Source organism: Palaemon carinicauda, chromosome 26, assembly GCF_036898095.1.
Source record: "Palaemon carinicauda isolate YSFRI2023 chromosome 26, ASM3689809v2, whole genome shotgun sequence".
Taxonomy (NCBI): domain Eukaryota; kingdom Metazoa; phylum Arthropoda; class Malacostraca; order Decapoda; family Palaemonidae; genus Palaemon; species Palaemon carinicauda.
The window spans coordinates 104,648,299-104,669,232 of NC_090750.1; the positions used below are offsets into that span (position 1 = coordinate 104,648,299).

The 20,934-nt window shown below is 44.0% G+C and overlaps 1 long non-coding RNA gene across 3 annotated transcripts in view; it reads left to right on the top strand.

Moving 5' to 3' along the window:
* Positions 1-204: 204 nt before the first annotated feature.
* The window catches only part of LOC137619752 (uncharacterized), a 66,088-nt gene continuing 45,358 nt past the window's right edge, over positions 205-20,934 (top strand). Inside the window, exons 1-3 of one of the 3 annotated variants that reach the window (XR_011039967.1) lie at positions 205-337; positions 12,802-12,933; positions 17,091-17,219. This is a non-coding gene — a long non-coding RNA (uncharacterized lncRNA). Of the gene's footprint in view, positions 338-455; positions 476-12,801; positions 12,934-17,090; positions 17,220-20,934 lie in introns of those variants that run through there. The other 2 variants (XR_011039968.1, XR_011039970.1) reach the window with 2 other exon arrangements.

Genomic DNA, 20,934 nt, shown 5'->3' on the forward strand with positions numbered 1-20,934 from the left:
TGCTGTGAAATAATCACGAATTTTATTTGTTCACATCTAGTCATTAATCATATTAAATTTGAAGGCCATGCAATTTATTTAAAAATCATTGGATTAAATATGATATATTAAAGATATTCATAATATATCGTTGTGATTTACGAAAATATATGATAGATAAATGGTTTAAAACAAGGTCTATAGACCTTGGTTTAAAATACAGTTCCCTTCGTGGCTCGCAAGGCTGTTGGAACGTTGACGAAAATGTAAACAAAGTCACGTGACCTAATTTGTGGTGATATTGTGCGGGAAGTTTCGTTCAAGAAAACCGTGTCTCTCCTGCTGCAATTAGCTTATTGTAAGTATTTTCACGCAATTAATTATGTTTTTTTTTTCTAAACATCCAAAGAATAAACTAACATCTCGATGTACTGTCTAAGACGTACTATTTGGTATTTGCTGGCAAAGACAAGACTAATCGAGAATCAGTCTCTTGGTAAGTTGGTACGCATTGTCTACAATTGTGATATTTAAAGGTAGCTGTTGTGTTTCTACCGATGGCTGGTGTAAGCTAAGGTCATCTCAGAAGATTGCCATTGTAATTGTAATTACTCGGCTGTGTATAGATAATTACTTTGCGTAACTCGACTGGCCAACATGGCCACCTGTCATCTGTCTGCCAACCCTACCGTAGATTTAAACAGCTCATGCTATGGCCTCGATTATATTTATGAAGTAGGAGAAACTATTTTAAAGTAGATTTATTCAATCTACGTCATTTTTATATGAAAAGCAACCTTAGTGACTTATTTTTCGTAATTGTAGTAGCAGTTTATTGTAGTCTTGGTATTGGCCTTACTTTAGGTATCCAAATTGTGATTGTGAATGGGTTATGGACAGTAAAGGTTTAAAGACAGCTCATGAATGGCAGAGGCAAGGGACAGTGACATTGCCCTAGACTAGAGACTGACCATATATACTTATGAACTGCACCCAAGGTAGGACGAAGGAGGGCCAGGCAATGGCTGCTGATGACATAGCAATTAAACCTATAGGCTCCCCAAATCCCTCATACTTAGCTCATAAGGGGAGTGAGGTTGCAGCGACCAAAGGAACTAACGAGTTTGAGCGGGACGCAAACCCCAGTCTGGCATTCACCAGTCAGCGACGTTACTCCATCTGCCACCACAACCCTAAGCCTAATGTAATTACCTAAATAGTTTATTGATGAATTTTACCTTTAGTATTTACCTTTAGTGTGGTCATATGGTACCTGAATAGGTTAATTTGACTAATACCAAAGCTTAACTTGGTATAGGTGGGCAAAGCCTACCCAGGAAATAAGTTGGAATTACCCTACTGTATATTGGTTAGGTGGTTGAGGTTATTATAGGTTTTGCTTCCCTGTAATTGTTATTGTGGATTCCATGCTATTTCTTTATCCCTAAACCAGCCATAGTTTAAGCTGTAAATTTACCCCCCATTCCTTATCTGCTCCTACTTTGAAGTTTTCTGCTGTATCCCTGCTCCTATTTCCTTCGTTCTTGCTTTCCATTCTCTTCGGGTTCAGGGACGAGGCATAGCCTCTACAATAGCGCGTACTATAATCTAACTATTTTGAGTTTACTTTCTTTTATGCTGCTTTGTCATTTTCTCTATATCAGGTATAATATTCATTTTGTATTTTCTAAATTTGTTTCACTTAATAAAAATGAACCTATTATTTTTTTTTTAGGTCTTCCTCGTAGGGTTGCGGAAGCTCGGTTATTTCATTCCTTTTATATATTCCTGGCAAAAAAACAAATAATGGTTTAAATGATCTTCAATTCTCATTGCTAGACTAAAGAGGCCAAATTTTGTGAATATGACCCATGCAATGTCATTCCCGATACAAACGTTGTCTCTTGCGTGATAACGCAGGGTAACCAGGGTATTAGACGTTATTGTACTATATTTATGAAATTTGTCCCGTGTCCCATATCAACCATCTTTGGGTCCCGTATTTTAAAGATCTGAAAAAATATTTAAGTGAAATTTTTAAAAATATTTTTATAAGGATTATGGAAAGGCTTTCATCATAATATCCTTTAAAACTGCAAAACATGCTTGATTGCAATATTCTGATGCCTCAATATATGTAATGAATGTAGCCAAGTCTCTGCGTGTGTAACTTTACGAAAGTTGTGTGTTGTGTGTCTATGTTGTTCAACTACCTCTCCAATTTAAGTATCCCTTATTTCAGTTTTCTAAGTCTGGCCACCCTGGAGGACACAGGTATCTAATGTAGGCTTAATACTCTATAGTATGTACATGGTGTTCTGGGTTTTGATTCCAAAGGTTGCTGATAAGAACTTGAAATATTGACCAGAATGTCTCCTTAGTAGTTAATTACCTCTGCCAACAAAGTTGGAAGGAGGTTATGTTTTACCCCCTGTTTATGTGTTTGTGAACAATTCCATGGCTACAATTTTAATCATAGAGTAATGAAACTTGCAGGGATTACCGGTTACGTGAACGTGAAAAGCTGGAAAGGGTTAAATTTTCTAAGGTCAAGGTTACAATCAAGCAAAATTTCCAATTCACGTAATCAGCCATAGGTTTGCACATCGTGGTCACAGGGACTTCAAACTTGGCTCATATTTGAGCGTACAAAAATCCACACCAATTGATACATGTTAGGGTCGAGGAATAAGCTCCCATGGCGGAGGTAAGCACTCTACTGAGTGCCCCTCCAGTATTTATTAGTTTTTGCCCAGAGATCTTGTAATGTAGTTGCTACTGGGGGGGGGGGGGGAGAGAGGCGTGCAGCGAATCAAAACAGAACAGCGTGGAGGAGTTATCCAAGAGTGATTCATGTGACTCGTGCAGTGAGTTTTTGTCAAAGGTCAGTGACCATGTTTTGTTCCGTAGCTGAAATACAAACCACGCTATTTACATGGGGTAATTACTTCGGCGTAGCTGAATGACGAGCTACGAAGTTTTAACGAGGGTTTCCTACCCCACCGATCGTTAGCGGGGGGGTAGGGAGGGGTAGATAGCTACCCCTCCCCCCTCACACACACCGGTGAATAGCTCACTTTACTTTTGGCTCGGAGGGATGACAGACCTGTCAGCACTCTCCTCTTTGTTGACTTTTCAGTGTGTGTGTGAAGTTGGCCTCTATTACTCGTCATGCATACGTGCCCTGGACTTCCCGGCCGCCCTTGTGGGACCTTTATGTCGGCCGTGGACACGGATCCTCACTCCTTATGCCCTCAGTGTAGGGGCCAACGGTGTGATAGGTCTAACGTGTGTATTGAGTGTTGGGAGTCGTTTACCTCCCAGTGGGAGAGGTTTGCCCGGCGACGTAAGAAGAAGGCTAAAAGGGATCTTTCTCCTTCGGAGGCTTCTCGGAAGAGAGAAAATCCCAGGTCTTCTTCTTCCGGTGCCCTTTCCTCCTCCGAAGCTCCCGCTCGAGCGGCCTCTTCCGAGAGGCCGGCGAGTGGTAGCGTAGACCATAATGTTGTTGATGTCATTAACTGATCCCGGGGTGAGGGAGAGGTCGTTGCCTCCCATAGCAAGGCGGCTGCCCCTCCCCCCCCGGAGGAGGTAGTTATATTTAATAATAATCTTTTTCAGCTTTGGGCTTCCTTGGGGCTGCAGGGTTCGCCCTCCAAGGAAGCCCTGTTTGACATGATCAAACGGGGTGCGGCTGCCGAACAATCGTCAACTTCAGCGGAGATAGATCCTCTGTCTGTGGTTGACGTTGTTGTGTCGGAAACATCCCGTGGGTCTGGCCAAACGCCTGTTCCTGCGGCTGCGGTAGCGGAAGGCTCTGACTCCCCCTCCGAACATGCTTCGAGGGAGGAGCTTAGTCCCACGGTCTCTCCTACCGGTGATACTCCCTCTCGGGGGAGTTCACTTATAGAGACTCCTCTTCGGAGGCCCATTGATGGTCAGCCTGCTGATCCCACGGCCCCTCGTGGTCGTATAAGGCGGAAGGCTCGTCCTCCCCTTCGCCGTAGAGGCCTTCCATCCCCCTTCAAAGGGGTTAAGAGGCGCCTCTTCGGCTCGTCGTCACCACAGTCCTCTGCGGAGGAGACGACTCGCCGTTCTCCTGTCTTGCCAGCTACCAACCTAGACCTCTCCGGGGATCGTTCGCGATCCCCTTCGGAGGATGGTCGTCCTTCGGGACAAGGTGACCTGTCGCCCAGACCATCTACGTCTAAAGCTCCTGATGCGCTTTACGTGCCACCTGATCCTGCCTCTGCGCAATCTCCAGGTCCTTCGGGCTGCAGGGACTTGAGCGCGAAACTGCGCCTCGTCCCTAAGCGCAAGGCACCGCATGCGCACCTGCCTGCTGTTGCTCCTGTTGATTCTGACATAGCTCCTCGGTGCTCACCCTGAGGCGTTCGCGCCGCTGTTCCTGTCACGCGCCAGGGTTCCCCTGCGCGCCCACGCCCTTCGGCGCCCCGTCGCCCTCCAGCAGTTCCTGAAGTAGCGCGCAAGCGCCCAACTGCGCAGACGCGCCCTGCTCCTGATATAGCACTGCCGCACTCACCTGCGCACACGAGGCCAGTTCCTGATACGGCGCCTACGCATCCACCGGTGCCCCAGCGGTCGCCTGCGCCCACGCACCCACCTGCGCCCTCCAGCGCCTCGGCGCCCCCCAGTTCCTGTTTCATCGCGCGCGGTCCAGGAAGTTCCTGAGTTGGCGCACAGGCGCCCACAGGTTCCTGCGGACTCGTCGCGACTCTCGGGGGATAAATGCGACCCGCGCCCGTGCGCGGTTCCAGTTCCAGCGCTCACGCGCACACCAATGCGCGGGACCCATCGCGCCCACCTAGGGAGATTCGCGATACGCGTACGCGCGCAGTTCCTGCACCAGCGCCCACGCGCTCACCAACGCGACCACGCGTCGATGCAGCTCATCGAGTCGCTGTAGAGGCTCCCAAGTTAGCGCACGGGCGCTCACGGCCGCCTCTGGGCTCTCCCTCCAGACCGCACGAGCTTGCTACTGATACGATCGCGCACGACGCTCCAGTATCGCGCCCTGTTCCTGCTACGCGCCCTGTTCCTGTATTTAAGATAACTGAGGTTGCCCAACGAAGTCCAGAGCACCCTCACGCGGCCTCCCTAGCAGCGCACCCCGGTGCGACCACACCCTGATGCGCGACCAGCGCTCCCACAGGCGAGTGTGCCGGTCTTATCGGACCGGCGCCAACCCTCTCGCCCCCAGGCGACCCTGCTCCAGCGCTAACGCGCCCTCGACCGGTTCTTCCGGACACGCGCTCAGGTGCCCCCGTTATCTCGCGCTCCTCGGGGCCGCGCCAGGTCGCTGCGCGCCCGCGCATTCGGCCTCCTCCTGTTCCAGCTCCTGATCACCGCACGCCTACTCCATCGCCTGCGCGCTCTCGCGATCATGCTCCAGCTGCTGCGCACCATCGCTCCTGAACACCCACCTGCGCGCCCTCGCGCCCGCCCCCGCGGGTGCGTGTGAGTTTCCAGCATCGCGCCATTCATCCTCGCGCGACCCTGATCTGGGGCCGATACACGAGCCCCAGCGCAATCGCCGCCAGGCGGACCCTTCCATGTCGCGCTCCCCTCCCCACAAGCGCAGACCAGCGCGCTCGCCAGAGGGGGAGCGTTCCCCGGACAGGTCTAGGGATTCTTCTCTTTCAGCCCTGCAGGCAAACCCTCGTTTGTCAACTCCTCTTAGGGATCCCTCGATCCCCTTCCTTCCAGAGGGAGTGTCCGACAGCGCGGCTGTCAGACAGCAGCCCTGGTTCGGCACCCTACTCGGAGCTCTTGTGCAGGCGGTTAAGCCAGCCCCCTCTGATTCGGGTTGCGAACCATCGGCAGCTTCCTCCCCCCTGAAGAGGAGGAGAGGAGTCTCTCCCGTGGTTCCTCCCCCGAGGCCTATTTTGTCCCCGCGCAGATCCTAACGCAAGGCTCCTACTCCCCCTCAGACCTTCTCGCCCTCCCCAGCGGAGGAGGATTACCCCTCCTCAGGAGAGTCAGACGAGCAGGAATACTCCCCCATCGCACCAATGGAGGAGGTTCCTCCTCTTCCCGAGAGGTCTTCTCGTTCAGAGGTGCCCTCTTAACGAGAGAATGCCTTGATGAAGTCATCGGGCTTCAGCACGGCATATCATTCCCGTGCTGAAGGCTTGTGACGGGCAAGAGGGCTCTCGAACTGGGGAATTTCTTTTCTCAGTTTGACTCTAAATTTCTCTCATTCTTTTTCTATTACTTCTTATTGCTTATTCCTCCTTCATAATTATCAGCTGTCTCCAACCTTGCTGTCAAAACTCTCTTACCCATTTCACTGTCCAGGTTTTTTAGAGGGGACATTGTATCCAGGATTGGTTTTTATTTCAAAATCAATTGTGGGAGCTGTGGTGGTCTTGCCAACTGCCCGAAAAGGTTTGGACACCTAGGAGTGTCAGTATTCCCATACTGGCACACGGAACTATCTCGTAGGAAATTTGGCCTTCGGATTCCAGGGGTTGGCGATTTCATAGAGATAGGACTCTCGGCATTCTGTCCGGTTTGCCTGCCACTATGATTAGAGTGGGGATGATTGTATTCTTAAAATGCTCTCAGTCCCATCAAGCGGGTTTGGCATACACTTGAGCCACTCTAATCATAGTGGTACCATCCCTTTGTGGTAGGGTAGGGAGTGGACATTTGGTAAGCAGCTTTTGCAGGTGTCATTGGTGGAGAAATTAATTCCAGGAAAGGCTAACGGTGTCTTCTTTGGAATTTCAGACATTCTTAATATTTTCTCTCCCTTAAACTTTATTTTTTTCCATTGTATTTTTTTCATTGTTATTATGACCCCTTCCCTCCCCCCAAAAATAATTAATGAGTAAACTTAATGTTCCCCGTACCCCTGGATCAAATGGCGAACCCCAGACACCGTTGACAACTTCTGCTTGTTTAAGTAAGGAAAGCTCTGTTGACAACCTCGGCAATAAAAAGGATTCTTCCAACAATACTTCTCTGACCAGTGTAGTTAAAGACAATTTATCGGCACTGGTGGAAAATGATTCTTGTAATAACAGTAATACTTTACTCTCTGGTTCTGGCTCATTACCAGATCCAACAAAAAATCTGAAAATTCTCCTCTTAAAAAACATACCATTTGGTTGTAGCTATGACATAATTCATGAAGCCTTCTGTAGATTTGGGGCAATCAAAGAAATTTTATTGGAGCTTAATGGTAGGAGAGGCTTTTGGGAAGCTTGGGTATCATTTTCAAGTTTTGAGATTGCTTCAGAAGCAAATAAAAATTTAGAGAGTATAAAAATTGACGATTGTTTGATTTCTGGGGCTCTGTGTGATAAAGCACCAAGACACCTAGAGGTATATAAACCAGAAGAATGGATGGAAAAAGAAATAGAGCATAGACTTCCAGAAGTAAGAACCCCCAAGCCCCCAACATGGATAATTGCATCTGGGAAGATAGATAATTATAACTATTATAAGATTAGTAATTTTATACAAAAAAAGTTGGTTTAATTAAAAGTAAGGATATTAGCAGATACGGTAAGCAATCTGTTTTGATTAATGCAAAATCAGATACTCAAGCTCACATGCTTTGTGGCATGAAGATTGCAGAAATTGATCCTATTAAGGATATTAAACCACATATGAGCTTCAGCTATGGTAAAGGAGTAGTTTTTGATAAAGATCTATATGAATTTTCAGAACCAGAAATTCTGGACATGTGCCCTGCTAATGTTGGGAAAGTAAGTAAGATCCCTCAAACAAGCATGGTAGTTTTAACATTTGAAACCCCTGTTATACCAGATCATATAATTATTGAGAATGAAAGAGTACATGTTCGAGAATATAAACCTAGGCCTTTACAATGCTTTAATTGTTTCAAGTACGGTCACCCTTCCCGGTACTGCAATAATACGAAGATCTGTATTAACTGTTCTTTGTTAGAACATGGCCAATGCAACAGAGATACAACCTGTGCAAACTGTAAAGATCATCATAAATCAAATGATAAAAGGTGTAGAGAATACAAGAAAGAAGAAGCTGCAATCTTGAAAGCAAATGCTGAACATATAAGTGTAGGTTATGCAAAGTATTTACTCAATCGGCAACTTAATTTTGCTCGCGCGGTTAAGATGCCACCAAAAGATTATAATCCACTACTCCTTACTACCACAGGGGGACCAGTGGTAGCACCTGGCCTGTCAGGTGCATCTCCCTTAGTGGTAGTAGCCCAGCCATCTGGGTCAAGTGCTCAGCCTATAAAAGCCCGAGCACAAACCTCCAAAGAGGTCAATATGGTTTCCAATACACCAAAAGTAACGTCACCGATAGGAGCATCTCCCCTAAAGGTAGTAGCCCAGCCTTCTGGGTTAAGTGCTCGAACTGTTGAAGTTCTAGCACAATCCTCCAAGGAAGCCAATGTGGCTTCCACCACCTTAAATGTATTGTCTCAGACAGAATCTCTACCTGATTTGATGGAGATTGGAAAACAAGATCTTCCAAAGAGGAAAAGGTCCCCATCATCCTCACCTTCATCTAAGTCAGGTAAGTGCCCTACTGCTTATGATCCTAAGGTTGACTTGTATAAAGATCCTAGAAAGAAAGAAGAGTGGTGGCTTAGTAAAGCCTTTCATCTCTGAAAAGTCCCAAAAGACAAATGAGACGAAGAAAAATAATAACAAAAGATAATGTCTATCATCCAGTGGAATTGCAGAGGTCTAAGTACTAGCATTGAGCAAATAAAAACTTTAACCAGAGACTCAGACACGAAGGTAATTTGTCTACAGGAAACCAAGATCAGTGACAAACCATTTAATCCTGGACTCAATTATCATTTTTGTTTATCCCCTCCTTTGCAAGCTGCAAGAGCTCAAGGTGGTACAGGTTTTATTATTCACAAATCTGTAAAATTTGAAACAACCTACTCAATACACCACTACAGGCATGTGCAGTTAGAACTCATATCGGGAAAAAAATTACTTTATGCTTGCTATATATTGAACCATCCTTAGAACTTTTCCTCTAAGATCATGCTGGTAATCCAAGAAGGCTTAAACTTTCTGACCTCCAAGACCTGATCAATCAGCTTCCTGCCCCTTTTATTTTAATGCAAAGCATACTTTATGGGGTGGAAATGTGTGCGATAGATGGGGTAATCTTGTTGAAGAATTAATCGACAACAATGATGTAATACTAATGAATGATGGTTCTCCAACTAGGTATGATGTATTCCACAACTCTACATCAGCCATTGATTTGTCAATCTGTTCCTCATCCATTCGATTGGACTACCTTTGGTCAGTAAATGAACACCTACATGGCAGTGGCCATTGGCCAATAATATTAAATTATGTCCATAATCTTCCTTCTCAGTGTCCACCAAAATGGAAGGTAGACGAGGCAGACTGGGCAGCTTATGAAAACTGTTCACTCACTGATAAAAAGTATGATGAATTTACATCTCCAGTGCATGCCTATCAACATCTTGAAAATATTATTGATGATAATGCTAGCAAGTTTATACCTAAAACATGCGGTTTACCTCATCGCTCTGTAGTTCCTTGGTGGAGTAAAGAATGTGCCAACGCAAGAAAAGTGACCCGAACTTGTTTCAGAAGATACTTGAGAAATATATATCTAATATTAATACTAGAACTCCTTCAAAGGAAATACGGGACAAGATTAGAAAACTTCAAGGTAAATTCGTCCCTAAGCCTCTACCAATATTAAGGGAAAATAATAGATATATATCTGACCCCAAAGATGTAGCAGAGGTTCTTGCTAAGCACTTTGCCCATGTATCAAGTGCTGACAACTATTCCCCAGCATTTCAACAAATTAGAGCATCAACATCTGTTGTTCCTCCTGCTTCTTCAAATACTGAAGCTTTTAACCTGCCTTTTAGTATGGAGGAGATGCAAAATGCTATCTCTAGCTCTTCTTTAGCTGCCCCAGGTGAGGATGGCATCCGGTATGAAATGATATCACATCTTCCAGTGGATACCAAGGAATTTTTATTAGAAACCTTTAATGGTCTATGGGCTTCCCATACATCTCCTGATTCCTGGCATACTTCAATTGTAATTCCAGGCCACAAGTCTGATAAAGACCCAGAACTGCCATCTAGTAATAGGCCCATATCCTTGACCAGTTGCATATGCAAACTATTTGAGAGAATGATCAACAACAGACTTTTGTGGTATCTAGAATCAAAAAATCTTTTATCTAACAGGCAGTTTGGTTTTAGGAAGAACCGAAGTACTCTAGACCCTTTGCTGATGTTATCAAGGGAAATTTCAAATGCCTTTTATAACCAAAACCAGGTGGTGGGTGTCTTTTTTTTGACCTCGAAAAGGCATATGACACCACCTGGAGGGGTGGTATTTTAAAGCAATTGGCCTTGTGGGGTATAGGAGGACATATGTTCTCTTTTATTGAAGAATTTTTATCAAACCGCTCAATTAAAGTGAGAGTAGGGTCAGAACTATCTTCATCCTACATGCAAGAAGAAGGTGTCCCCCAAGGTAGCGTATTGAGTGTGACCTTGTTTGCTGTTGCTATTAATAGTCTCATGAGTCACATACCTCCTGGCATACAAGGATCACTATTTGTTGATGACTTTGCAATTTATTGTAGTGGATCATCTGCACTACAAGCATGCCAGAATCTTCAAATTGGAATAAATGCTGCTTCCGCTTGGGCAAATTCTCGTGGATTCATGTTTTCTCCTCAGAAGACCAAAGCCATTCGCTTTACTCGTACTCGTAAAAGGGAAGAGATCCCCACCCTTTTCTTAAATGATTGCATTTTGCCATATGAGGATAATGTCAAGTTTCTTGGAGTCATTTTCGACAAGAAAGGGACATTTGGTCCCCATATAAATGACTGATCTATCAGGGTTAAGAAGTCACTGAACATTCTGAAAGTGATATCGCATTTTGATTGGGGTGCTGATAGAACAACTTTGCTTAGAATTTATACATCTTTGTGTCTGAGCAAGTTAGACTATGCATGCCAAATATATGGGTCAGCTACAAAGACTTTACTTGGAAAACTTGATATTGTTCACAATGCTGGGCTTCGCATCTGCACAGGTGCTTACAGAACATCTCCCATTGACAGTCTCTATGTTGATTCTGGCATACCTCCCCTTTCCATTCGCAGAGAGGAGTTGAGTTTGAGGTTTTTAGCTAGGTCCCTTGCTGTGAGAAACAATCCTAACTGTAAATATGTTAGGGCGCCTTTAGATCGGGCTCCTAACAGATCTAGAGTGCCTAAGCCTTTGGAAGTACAGCTGAAAAATGATGCTAGAGAAGTAGGCTTGTTAACAGCACAGATAGCAGAGGTAGGATATCCAAAATCTCCTCCTTGGTGTAATCCACCTGTTAAAGTATGTTTTATGGCAAGAGGGAAAAATACCTTACCTAGTAGGGTAATGAAAAGTGAGTTTTTAAATCATGCTGCTCAACATCATGGGAAACATGTTTTTACAGATGGCTCCAAATCGGCTGCAGGAGTTGGAAGTGCAGCTGTGGTGGGGGATATTGTTATTAGAAGGAAACTCCCATCCTCTTGTTCAATATTTACTGCTGAGCTGTACGCAATAATTCTCGCAGTCCAACATATTTTTAGAAATGGCAACCAAAATAGTTTTTATACAATTTTTATGGATTCCAATAGTGTTTTACTCTCATTAAAACAAATTATGCCTGGCCATCATCTAGTACAAGAGGTGCAGGACTGGTTAGTACTTCTGCAGTCTAGGAAGAGTATCAGTGTTCACTTCTGTTGGGTCCCTGCCCATGTTGGGGTGGATGGAAATGAACAAGTAGATAAGGCAGCAAAGGAAGCTTCAGGGCTAAGTAATCCATCCCCCTTGAGTAGTCCTTTCAAAGATCTTAAAAGTGAGATTCATCTTTACTGTAAAAATAAGTGGCAAGCTTGATGGTCTGAACTGACCACCAATACAAAATTGAAACAAATCCACCCATTGGTGGATAAATGGTCATCTTGTAATTCTACAAGTAGGAGGGATACCATTATTTTAACTAAGCTGCGTATTGGCCATACACATGCAACGCACAATTATTTAATGAAGAGTGGGGAAGGGAGACATTCCCCTCTTTGTAATACCTGTCTAGTGACAATGAATGTTAAACATATTTTAGTCGATTGTCCTGTTTCTAATCTTCAGAGGAGGACACATTTACTCCAGGACAAACCTTTAAGAGATATACTGGGGGAAAACTGTAATACCCTGAACTTGAGAAAATTTATACAAAGTATTGGGTTATATTACGAGCTATAATTGATTTTATGAATTTATTTATTTATTTTACCCTTTTGATCCCTATTTGTTTCACATCTAGATTTTATTGTATGAAAGTGTTGCGATTTGTATTAAAGGTTAAAATGATACTAAATGGTGTGAGTATACAGATATGATTGAATGATTTTCGTTATATAGCGCTGAATGGCCTTTGATGCCCCAGTGCTTGGCTTAATGCCTAAATCCTATATTCAATTCAATTCAACCCACCCCTAACTAGCGGTGGGTAGTTACACCCCGACAAAAAATTTATCGGCTGATTTCAGCTTCGCCGAAATAATACTCCTCAGTAAAGAGCTCCAGGTTTTTATTGCTAGAAAAATACAAATTACTTGCAAATTTGTCATGTTTCATAAGTTGGAATTTTATTGAAACCCCTTTTGGCTTGCCTTTTCTCCTTGGCTAACTTCTTGTAATTTAACATGGGCAAACCTTTCCTCACATTCAAACACATCAATAAGCTTCCAAATAATGGTGTGACTAACGTTAACTTTGTGTTTCAGGGTGCAGTGCTGCTGAAGGCTATTAAAGTGTAGTATAAACAAGTGTCCCTCGTCTGTACATTGATGCCGAACATTCTATCTACATAGGATTTTGACTGCCTGTATCCACCAACATCATCAACTGGCAGGAAGGTAAGGGCAAGAAAACAGGACATTTAAACAATCAAAGAAAGGAAGTGCTTAGTTTAATCCATTCTTTTTCAGAACTTTTTCCGGATGCCCCAGGTAGAACCCTGGTTTTAAGCCATGATGTTGACGTGGGGGGTGCTTCCCCTATAAGAGTCCTTACCGTCTGAACGCTGTAAAATTGAATTAGGTCAGTAAGGAGATCAACTACATGTTGAAGCATGACCTTATTCAGCCATCAGTGAATCCCCGGAGCTCTCCTATAGTACTGATGTGGAAGGCGGATGGCAAGTTCCGCATGTGTGTGGATTATCGAAAGGTTAATACCCACACCAAAGGTTATTCTTTTCCATTACCTCGTATTGATGACTGTCTGGATCGGATCGGATCTGCCAAGTTTGTTACTAAATTGGATCTGTTGAAAGGGTACTGGCAGGTTCCATTGTCCGATCGTGCTCGTGAGATATCTGCATTTGTTACTCCTTTTGGACTTTACGAATGCAAGGTTATGCCCTTTGGCATGAAGAATGCTGCATGCACTTTTCAGAGATTAATAATGAATAGGGTCAGTTGCGGTCTGGAAGGAACAGATATTTATATTGATGATTTCCCTACTTGGATGCAAGTTACTACTGTACCTGCCGTTTCTTGGTGGTGTAGCCTAGTGTTTCCTCCGCGGCACGGGCCATGGCGTTTCTGAGGGTGGTCCAGTGGTGCTCAACAGTGGCCTGACCCACGGGGTCTGCGAGGTGTTGTTCGCAGGCCGCCTTGTAGTTCTGTGCCACCTGTGGGTTGCGGAGCTTACTACAATCAAAGCGTTGGTGTGGTACGCTGTCAGGTGCCTTTCTGGGTGGTCGTAGGGTCGTCACGGAGAGTCGGGAGATGAGGAGTCTGTGGTCTGTCCAGCAGTCGTCCGCTCCGGGCATGGATCGGGTGATGCGGACGTCTCCTCGGTCTCTGGCTCTGGTCAGGACGTAGTCCAGGGTGTGCCAGTGTTTAGACTGTGGGTGTCTCCATGTGGTCTTTTGTCGTTTTGCTAACTGGAAGATGGTGTTGGTTACCACAAGTTGGTGTTCTGCACACAGACCCAGTAGGAGTTGGCCATTGGCGTTGCAATTTCCAATGCCATGGCGGCTGATGATTCCCTCCCACAGGCGATGGTCTTTGCCTACTCGGGCATTAAAGTCGCCAAGCACAACGAGCTTGTCATTGGCGGGCACTGCCTGGATAGTGCGGTCGAACTGGGTGTAGAAGGCAGCTTTGTCATCGTCGGTTGAGGATTGGTTTGATGAGAATGATGCTACCATCTCTCTTCTCATTGAAACCAAACGACAAGCACCCCTGACTTTGGAAAACCAACCAACAGCAGGTAACAAATGTGCTCACGAGGTGGCTGAAGCTGGTTGCCAAAGAGGGATCCGTGAAGCCCAGAACACCTGGTGGCAAAGAAAAGCTGCAGAAATACAGAGTTTCGCTGACCAACGTGACCTGCGCACCTTCTATGCAGCAACAAAGGAAATATTCGATCCCACACGGTCAATAGTGGGCAGCCTGAAGGACGCGGATGGGGCCACGACCATCACCAACAGCGAGGGCATCCTGGCCAGGTGGAGGTCTCACTTTGAGAACCTCCTCAATGACCAAGCAGACACCCCAGACGATCTCCTGCGAATGACTCCGCAGCATCCCGTCCGTCACTGGATGGCACTACCACCTTCCATCCATGACTTCAACAAGGCCCTGCAGTGCATGAAGCCCGGCAAAGCCCCAGGGCCAGACAACATCCCGTTGGAGCTCCTCACTCACGGTGGCCCCGGTTTGAGGAACCGTTTGATGCTCCTTATATTGAAAATATGGGAGACCAAGACCCTCCCCAGTGACTTCCGCGATGCAAACATTGTTACCATCTTCAAGAAGGGAGACAGGAAGAACTGTAACAACTACCGGGGAATATCACTACTAAGCATCGCGAGTAAGATTTTCGCTCGGATTCTCCTTGACCGCCTCCTTATTCTCGCAGAAGACGTCCTGCCAGAGTCCCAGTGCGGCTTTCGACCTTCCCGCGGGACCATAGACATGATCTTCTGTGCGCGAGAACTACAAGAGAAGAGCCTCGAACAACAACAGCCCATAATGTTCATCTTCTGGGATTTGAAAAAGGCCTTCGACAAAGTACCTCGACCTGCCATGTGGGCTGTCCTCAAAAGATATGGCTGCCCACCCGATTTTGTCAAGCTGGTGCGTGCCCTCCATGACGGAATGGTTGGGAGAGTCTGCCACCAGAACTCTCTTTCAGACCCATTCCACATCAACGGAGGCCTGAAGCAGGGCTGTGTTCTGGCCCCAACGTGTTTCTCGCTATACACCGCAGCAATGCTCAACGAGATTCCCCCAGTCGTTAGCTGATGCATACAACTCTGCCTACGAACGTTTTGGGATGCAAGTCAACACAGATAAAACCAAGACCCTCGTCCAACATCCATCAGGACTGATGCTCCCAAACTTCAATACCATAATGAATGACCAACCGTTAGAACAGGTGGACCAGTTTTCCTACCTAGGGAGCATCCTAACATCAGCTCCCACAAGCAAAAAGGACGTGGAGAACAGGATCAGGGCAGCCCACTCCGCCTTTGGCCGACTCAACTGCCGCGTATTTAACAACCACGCACTGACAATGACCACCAAAATAATAGTGTTCAGGGCAGTAGTCCTCTCCACGCTCCTGTATGCATGTGAAACATGGACGCTATATAGAAACGATATTAAAAACCTAGAACGCTTCCAACAAAGGAAACCGAGGCAGATCTTGAAAATTCCCCTGGGAGAGCCACACCACCAACATTGAAGTCTTAGAACGTGCCTCGCTGACCAGCGTGGAGGCCACCATCATCCACCACTGCCTCCGCTAGATAGGAAACGTGCATAGGATGGATCCATCTAGGCTCCCAAAGAAAATATTCTACGGAGAACTGACCACGAGGATCCCCGTAAATGCGCTATAAAGATCAACTAGAGCGCACCCTGGCTCTAACTGACATCGATCCTTCCTCATGGGAAGAAACAGCCAGGGACAGGAAAACCTGGAGAAGTACAGTACACCATGGCACCGTGGACTTCGAGGAGAGGAGGAGACAAAACGAGGAGGCTAGGAGAAGAAGAAGGAGAGAGCGATTAGAACAGCCCCGCCCACCACCTACCCTCCCTTGTGAACACTGTCCGCGACTCATCCACCACAGACTAGGACTTAACAGCCACATCAGGCATAAGCACCCACCCCATAGATAGGAGGCTGATGACTAACGACAGAACCCAATACTCGGACACGAGTGGGCGCCGACGACGACTACTGTACCATGAGATCATGCTCTTCTATTGGTCGGCATCTACTGTACTGTATCCCATCGTGCATCTACGTATGGGCGTTCCTGTGTCTTCACGTTTCGGCAACGGTATTGTACTCAATGACTTGGTGTTTGTGATTTCGCTTGCGTAACAATTTTACTGTAGTACCTACTGCTATCGTGTGTGATCCTATGATACATCATTAGCCATGGGTCCTAAGAAAGTTGCTGATGTTTAGGGAAAGAAGAGTATGATGCTTTGCATGGAGATGAAGATGGAAATAATAAAGAAATACGAGGCTGGCATGCGGTTAAGTGTGCTGGCGAAGGAATATGACTGAAATCCATCTAGGATGGGAACGATCCTTAAGCAGAAGGAAGCTATCAAAGCAGCAACACTTTCTAAGGGCGTAACTCTTCTCCAGCAAGTGGAGCCACCTCCATGATGAGATGGAGAGACTGCTGCTTGTCTGGATAAAGGACAAAGAAATGGCTGGAGACACTATCACTGAAGCGATAATCTGCCAGAAAGCCAGCGGTGGGTAGTTACACCCTGACAAAAAATTTATCGGCTGGTTTCAGCTTGGCCGAAATAATACTCCTCAGTAAAGAGCTCCAGGTTTTTATTGCTAGAAAAATACAAATTACCTCCAAATTTGTCATATTTCATAAGTTGAAATCTTATTGAAACCCCTTTTGGCTTGCCTTTTCTCCTTGGCTAACTTCATGTAATTTAACACGGGCAAACCTTTCCTCACATTCAAACACATCAATAAGCTTCCAAATAATGGTGTGACTAACGTTAACCTTGTGTTTCAGGGTGCAGTGCTGCTGAAGGCTATTAAACTGTAGTATAAACAAGTGTCCCTCGTCTGTACATTGATGCCGAACATTCTATCTACATAGGATTTTGACTGCCTGTATCCACCGACATCAACTGGCAGGAAGGTAAGGGCAACAAAACAGCATATTTTTAGGCTAAAGTTATCCTCTTCGTGATATGTACATTGTACGCATCTCCCCATTATTTACTAGATCTTTTACCAGCCAAACTTAATAGTCCATTCTTCCATCTGACTAGTGTCTTTATTTACTGCTGTGACCCAGTTCCCTTTTCTCGACTAAGATAATTCTTCTGTAGTCTTCCTTACCCACATCTTTTTCATCTTTCTCACTACCTCTCTCTCTATTCTCTTCCCTCTTTTATCCAATAATCACTAATGTCCCCTGTACCTTTGTTTCGTTATTCTCGGGTACACCTATGTCATCCATGCTGTTGTCCCCATTTCCTTTAACCTTTGACATTTCTTTTTCTGTTACTTTACCTTGAAGTCTTGTAATGTGTATCCTAGCTATCTCTCTCTCTCGGTGAACTACCATGTTTTGCCATGACTTACCAGACACTCCTACTACCTCAGCAGGCCTATTCCATTCCTTTTGACCCTCTCTCTTGTAAACACCTCATCTCCAACTACTGCCTCCTCAAAGAGAACATTGCGTTTTAATTTAAAGCAATTCTTAGTTTGCTGCAAGACACTTTTTTAATGAAAGCCTCTCTAGCCTTGTGCACTTGATTCAATGTATCCCTTACTACCCCTTCTTCCGTACTTATCTCTCTACTAGCTGGATTTGAAGTCTCCCCTACTAAATTTGGTAATGCAGGATTTCTACCGAAAGGTAGCTGATTAGGTGAAAATTTTTCATAATTTACTAAAAAATTTTGCACATACCACCCATCTCAAAGCTATTGGCTAATTCGCATCTTCCTCATTTCTCATTTTCCTCGGACTTCCTCTGAAGATTCCCAACTGTTTTCTTGCACTATCCATTGCCCCATGGTGATTCTGCTTCTGTAGCCAACAATTTATATTCCACGTTTCAGTCATTGTTCTAATTTTGTTGATTTTGGAACAACTCTATTATCAGAAAGTAGTTTACAAGGTGCTCCAAAAAATGCGAACCACCCATCAATGCAGGTTCTTATGATAGTTTCTGGCCCTTTGTCATTAATCCAGTATGCCTGACATCATCTGGTGGCCATATTAACAATAACTAAAAGCTTCCTTTCTTCGTTCTCTCCTATATCTGAAGCCAACCTCATTAAATATTCTATTCCAAGAAAATCCAATGACAGGTTTCCCTGGATTCTTTTTATACTTGCTACATATTTTACAAGTTGCAATTAAATCTGTTATTAGCCTCCTAACTTGTTCCTTTTCTCCTCCACCCAACCCATCACTCCACTTGGCCTCTACTATTAACCTCCATATCTTCTCTCCTTCCTTGTCCAAACTGTAGGAGTAACTTCATAATTGCCCCTTTAAATTTCTTTGTTACTTAGTCCCTTCCATCCCAAAAACATTAATTTTCTTTTACTCTCTTCAGAATTGGTAGTCTTAAATGACTCGGTTCATCCTCTCTCAAATTAATTCTTATTTCACTTAATGCTTCTATTTCTACAAGAGTTACTTTCATATCTATCCTCATACCCATCCTACTCCATTTTCTTCCCTATTAACCATGGTATGTCACCTTGCAAAATTTCTGTCTTCAAATAAAATTTCTTTGCTTTTAACAAAACTGGAATTTCCATTAGACCTTTAGATTTATATGAGGATTCACCAAACTTGAGGACCTTGTTTGATTCCTCTTTGATGTCCTTCATTCTTTTCAACTCTCCTAGGCTTAAACCAACTACAACCCTAGCTAGTCATAATTCACCACACACAGTTGCTTTACATCCTGTATCTAAAATAGCATCAACTTCTCCCCCAAGAGTTCATATCTGTTTCTTGAATTTCTCCTACATAAATTTTCTCCTCTACATTATCTCTCTAACTTGTTTAAACCTATGCTTATTTTCCACATTACTGGTCTTATTTTCATCGAACTTTTTTTCATATAGCTTTACTTTATTCTGATGATTTTGAGGACAATATCTAGCCCAATGCCACTCTGAACTACTTATAGCACACAATGCTACTTTCCCTTCTCTATTTATTGGATTTCTTCCACCTCTCCCTGGTATCTACCTAGTTCTACCCCCTACTCTTGTATCCCTCTCTGTCTCTACCCATATTCTTTTCAGATCCCTACAAATCATCCTCTTCCTTGTTCCTGAATCCTTCAAATATTCTTTTCAAAATCTTTGACTCGGAATCATACAATAGTTTCCCTTGCCCACATGCAGTCAACACCATCTGCTTTTAATTTTCGGGGAGATTTTCCTGCTCCAGAACATGAAAAACCTTGAGCCTTTCCCTCAAATAAACTTTTCCTATAGCCTTAATGCATTCCAAAGCTGCAGTCTCATATCTATGAAACCTCTCATCTTTTCACCAGATTCTCTTTCTATTTTAAAGTACTTCTTCATCTTCCCATAGTTATCCATTATGGCATCCTTTAGATATACTTAATCTAATTTCATTAATATTACCTTTGAACCATTTGTACCTTTTAGTTTTTCTCTCAATCTTTTGTTACTTCTAAAGCCTTTCCTTTCAAACTTAATATTATCTCTATATCTGGATATTTATCATCCCTACATACTACCAACCTATCATCTGCCTGATCTTCCCAACTTTAGTATTCTGACTCTTTACCACAAAACCCAGGACATTCCTTCCTTCTAACTCCTCAGTGTCTCCCATAATGCTAACCTAACCAAAGAATGCTGATAACCAACTCAGAAAATGTCCTAACCTAGGTTCACTTTTAACCGCTCAACGCTACCACTGATAAATTTAATATTTTTACTATATTCACCTTCTTTATATTTCCTTTATCTGATGTCAGCTTGTCAACACAAAAATAATTGTAACATAAAATACATACAAACCAATAGAGACAAGAGACCGCCCCAACACCAATATAGTTCAATCACCATGAATTCAATCAGTGCACTAATCCTTTGACAATCAATCGCCCGCACTAACAACAACAACAATACGTGACCTGACGTCACGTAAACAACTCTTTTTCTAAACTAATTATTGCTATAGTGCTTGTTTACTTATAAAAAATTGTTTTTCTTGGAATCTTCTCTACCTATCCATATTTCAACCCTTTCTAGTACTACTGTACATATAGCTTTTCTTTATTCTGATGATTGAGGACAATCTTTAGCTCAATGCCATTCTGAACTACATATAGCACACAGTTACTTAATCTTTTCTGTTTATTGGATCTATTCCACCTCCTTATCCATCTAGTTCTACCCCCACAATTGTATCCCCCTGTGTCTCTAAAGATATTCTTATTTTCAGATCCCTACGAATCATCTTCCTTGTTCCTGAATCCTTCAAATATTCTTTTTAATATCTTTGACACAGAATCATACAGTAGTTTCCCTTGCCCACATGCAGTCAACACCATCTGCATTTGATTTAAGGTGAGATTTGCCTGCTCCAGATGATAAAAACCTTTAGCCTCTCCCTCAAACAAATTTTTCCTATAGCCTTAATGTATTCCGAACTGCGGTCTCATACCTATGAAACCTCTCATCTTTTCACCAGATTCTCTCTTATTTTAAAGTACTTCTTCATCTTCCCATAGTTATCCATTATGGCATCCTTAAGATATATCTCATCTAATTTAATATTAGCCTTGAACCATCTGTACCTTTATTTTTACCTATATATCTCTTTCCTTTCAAACTTAATCT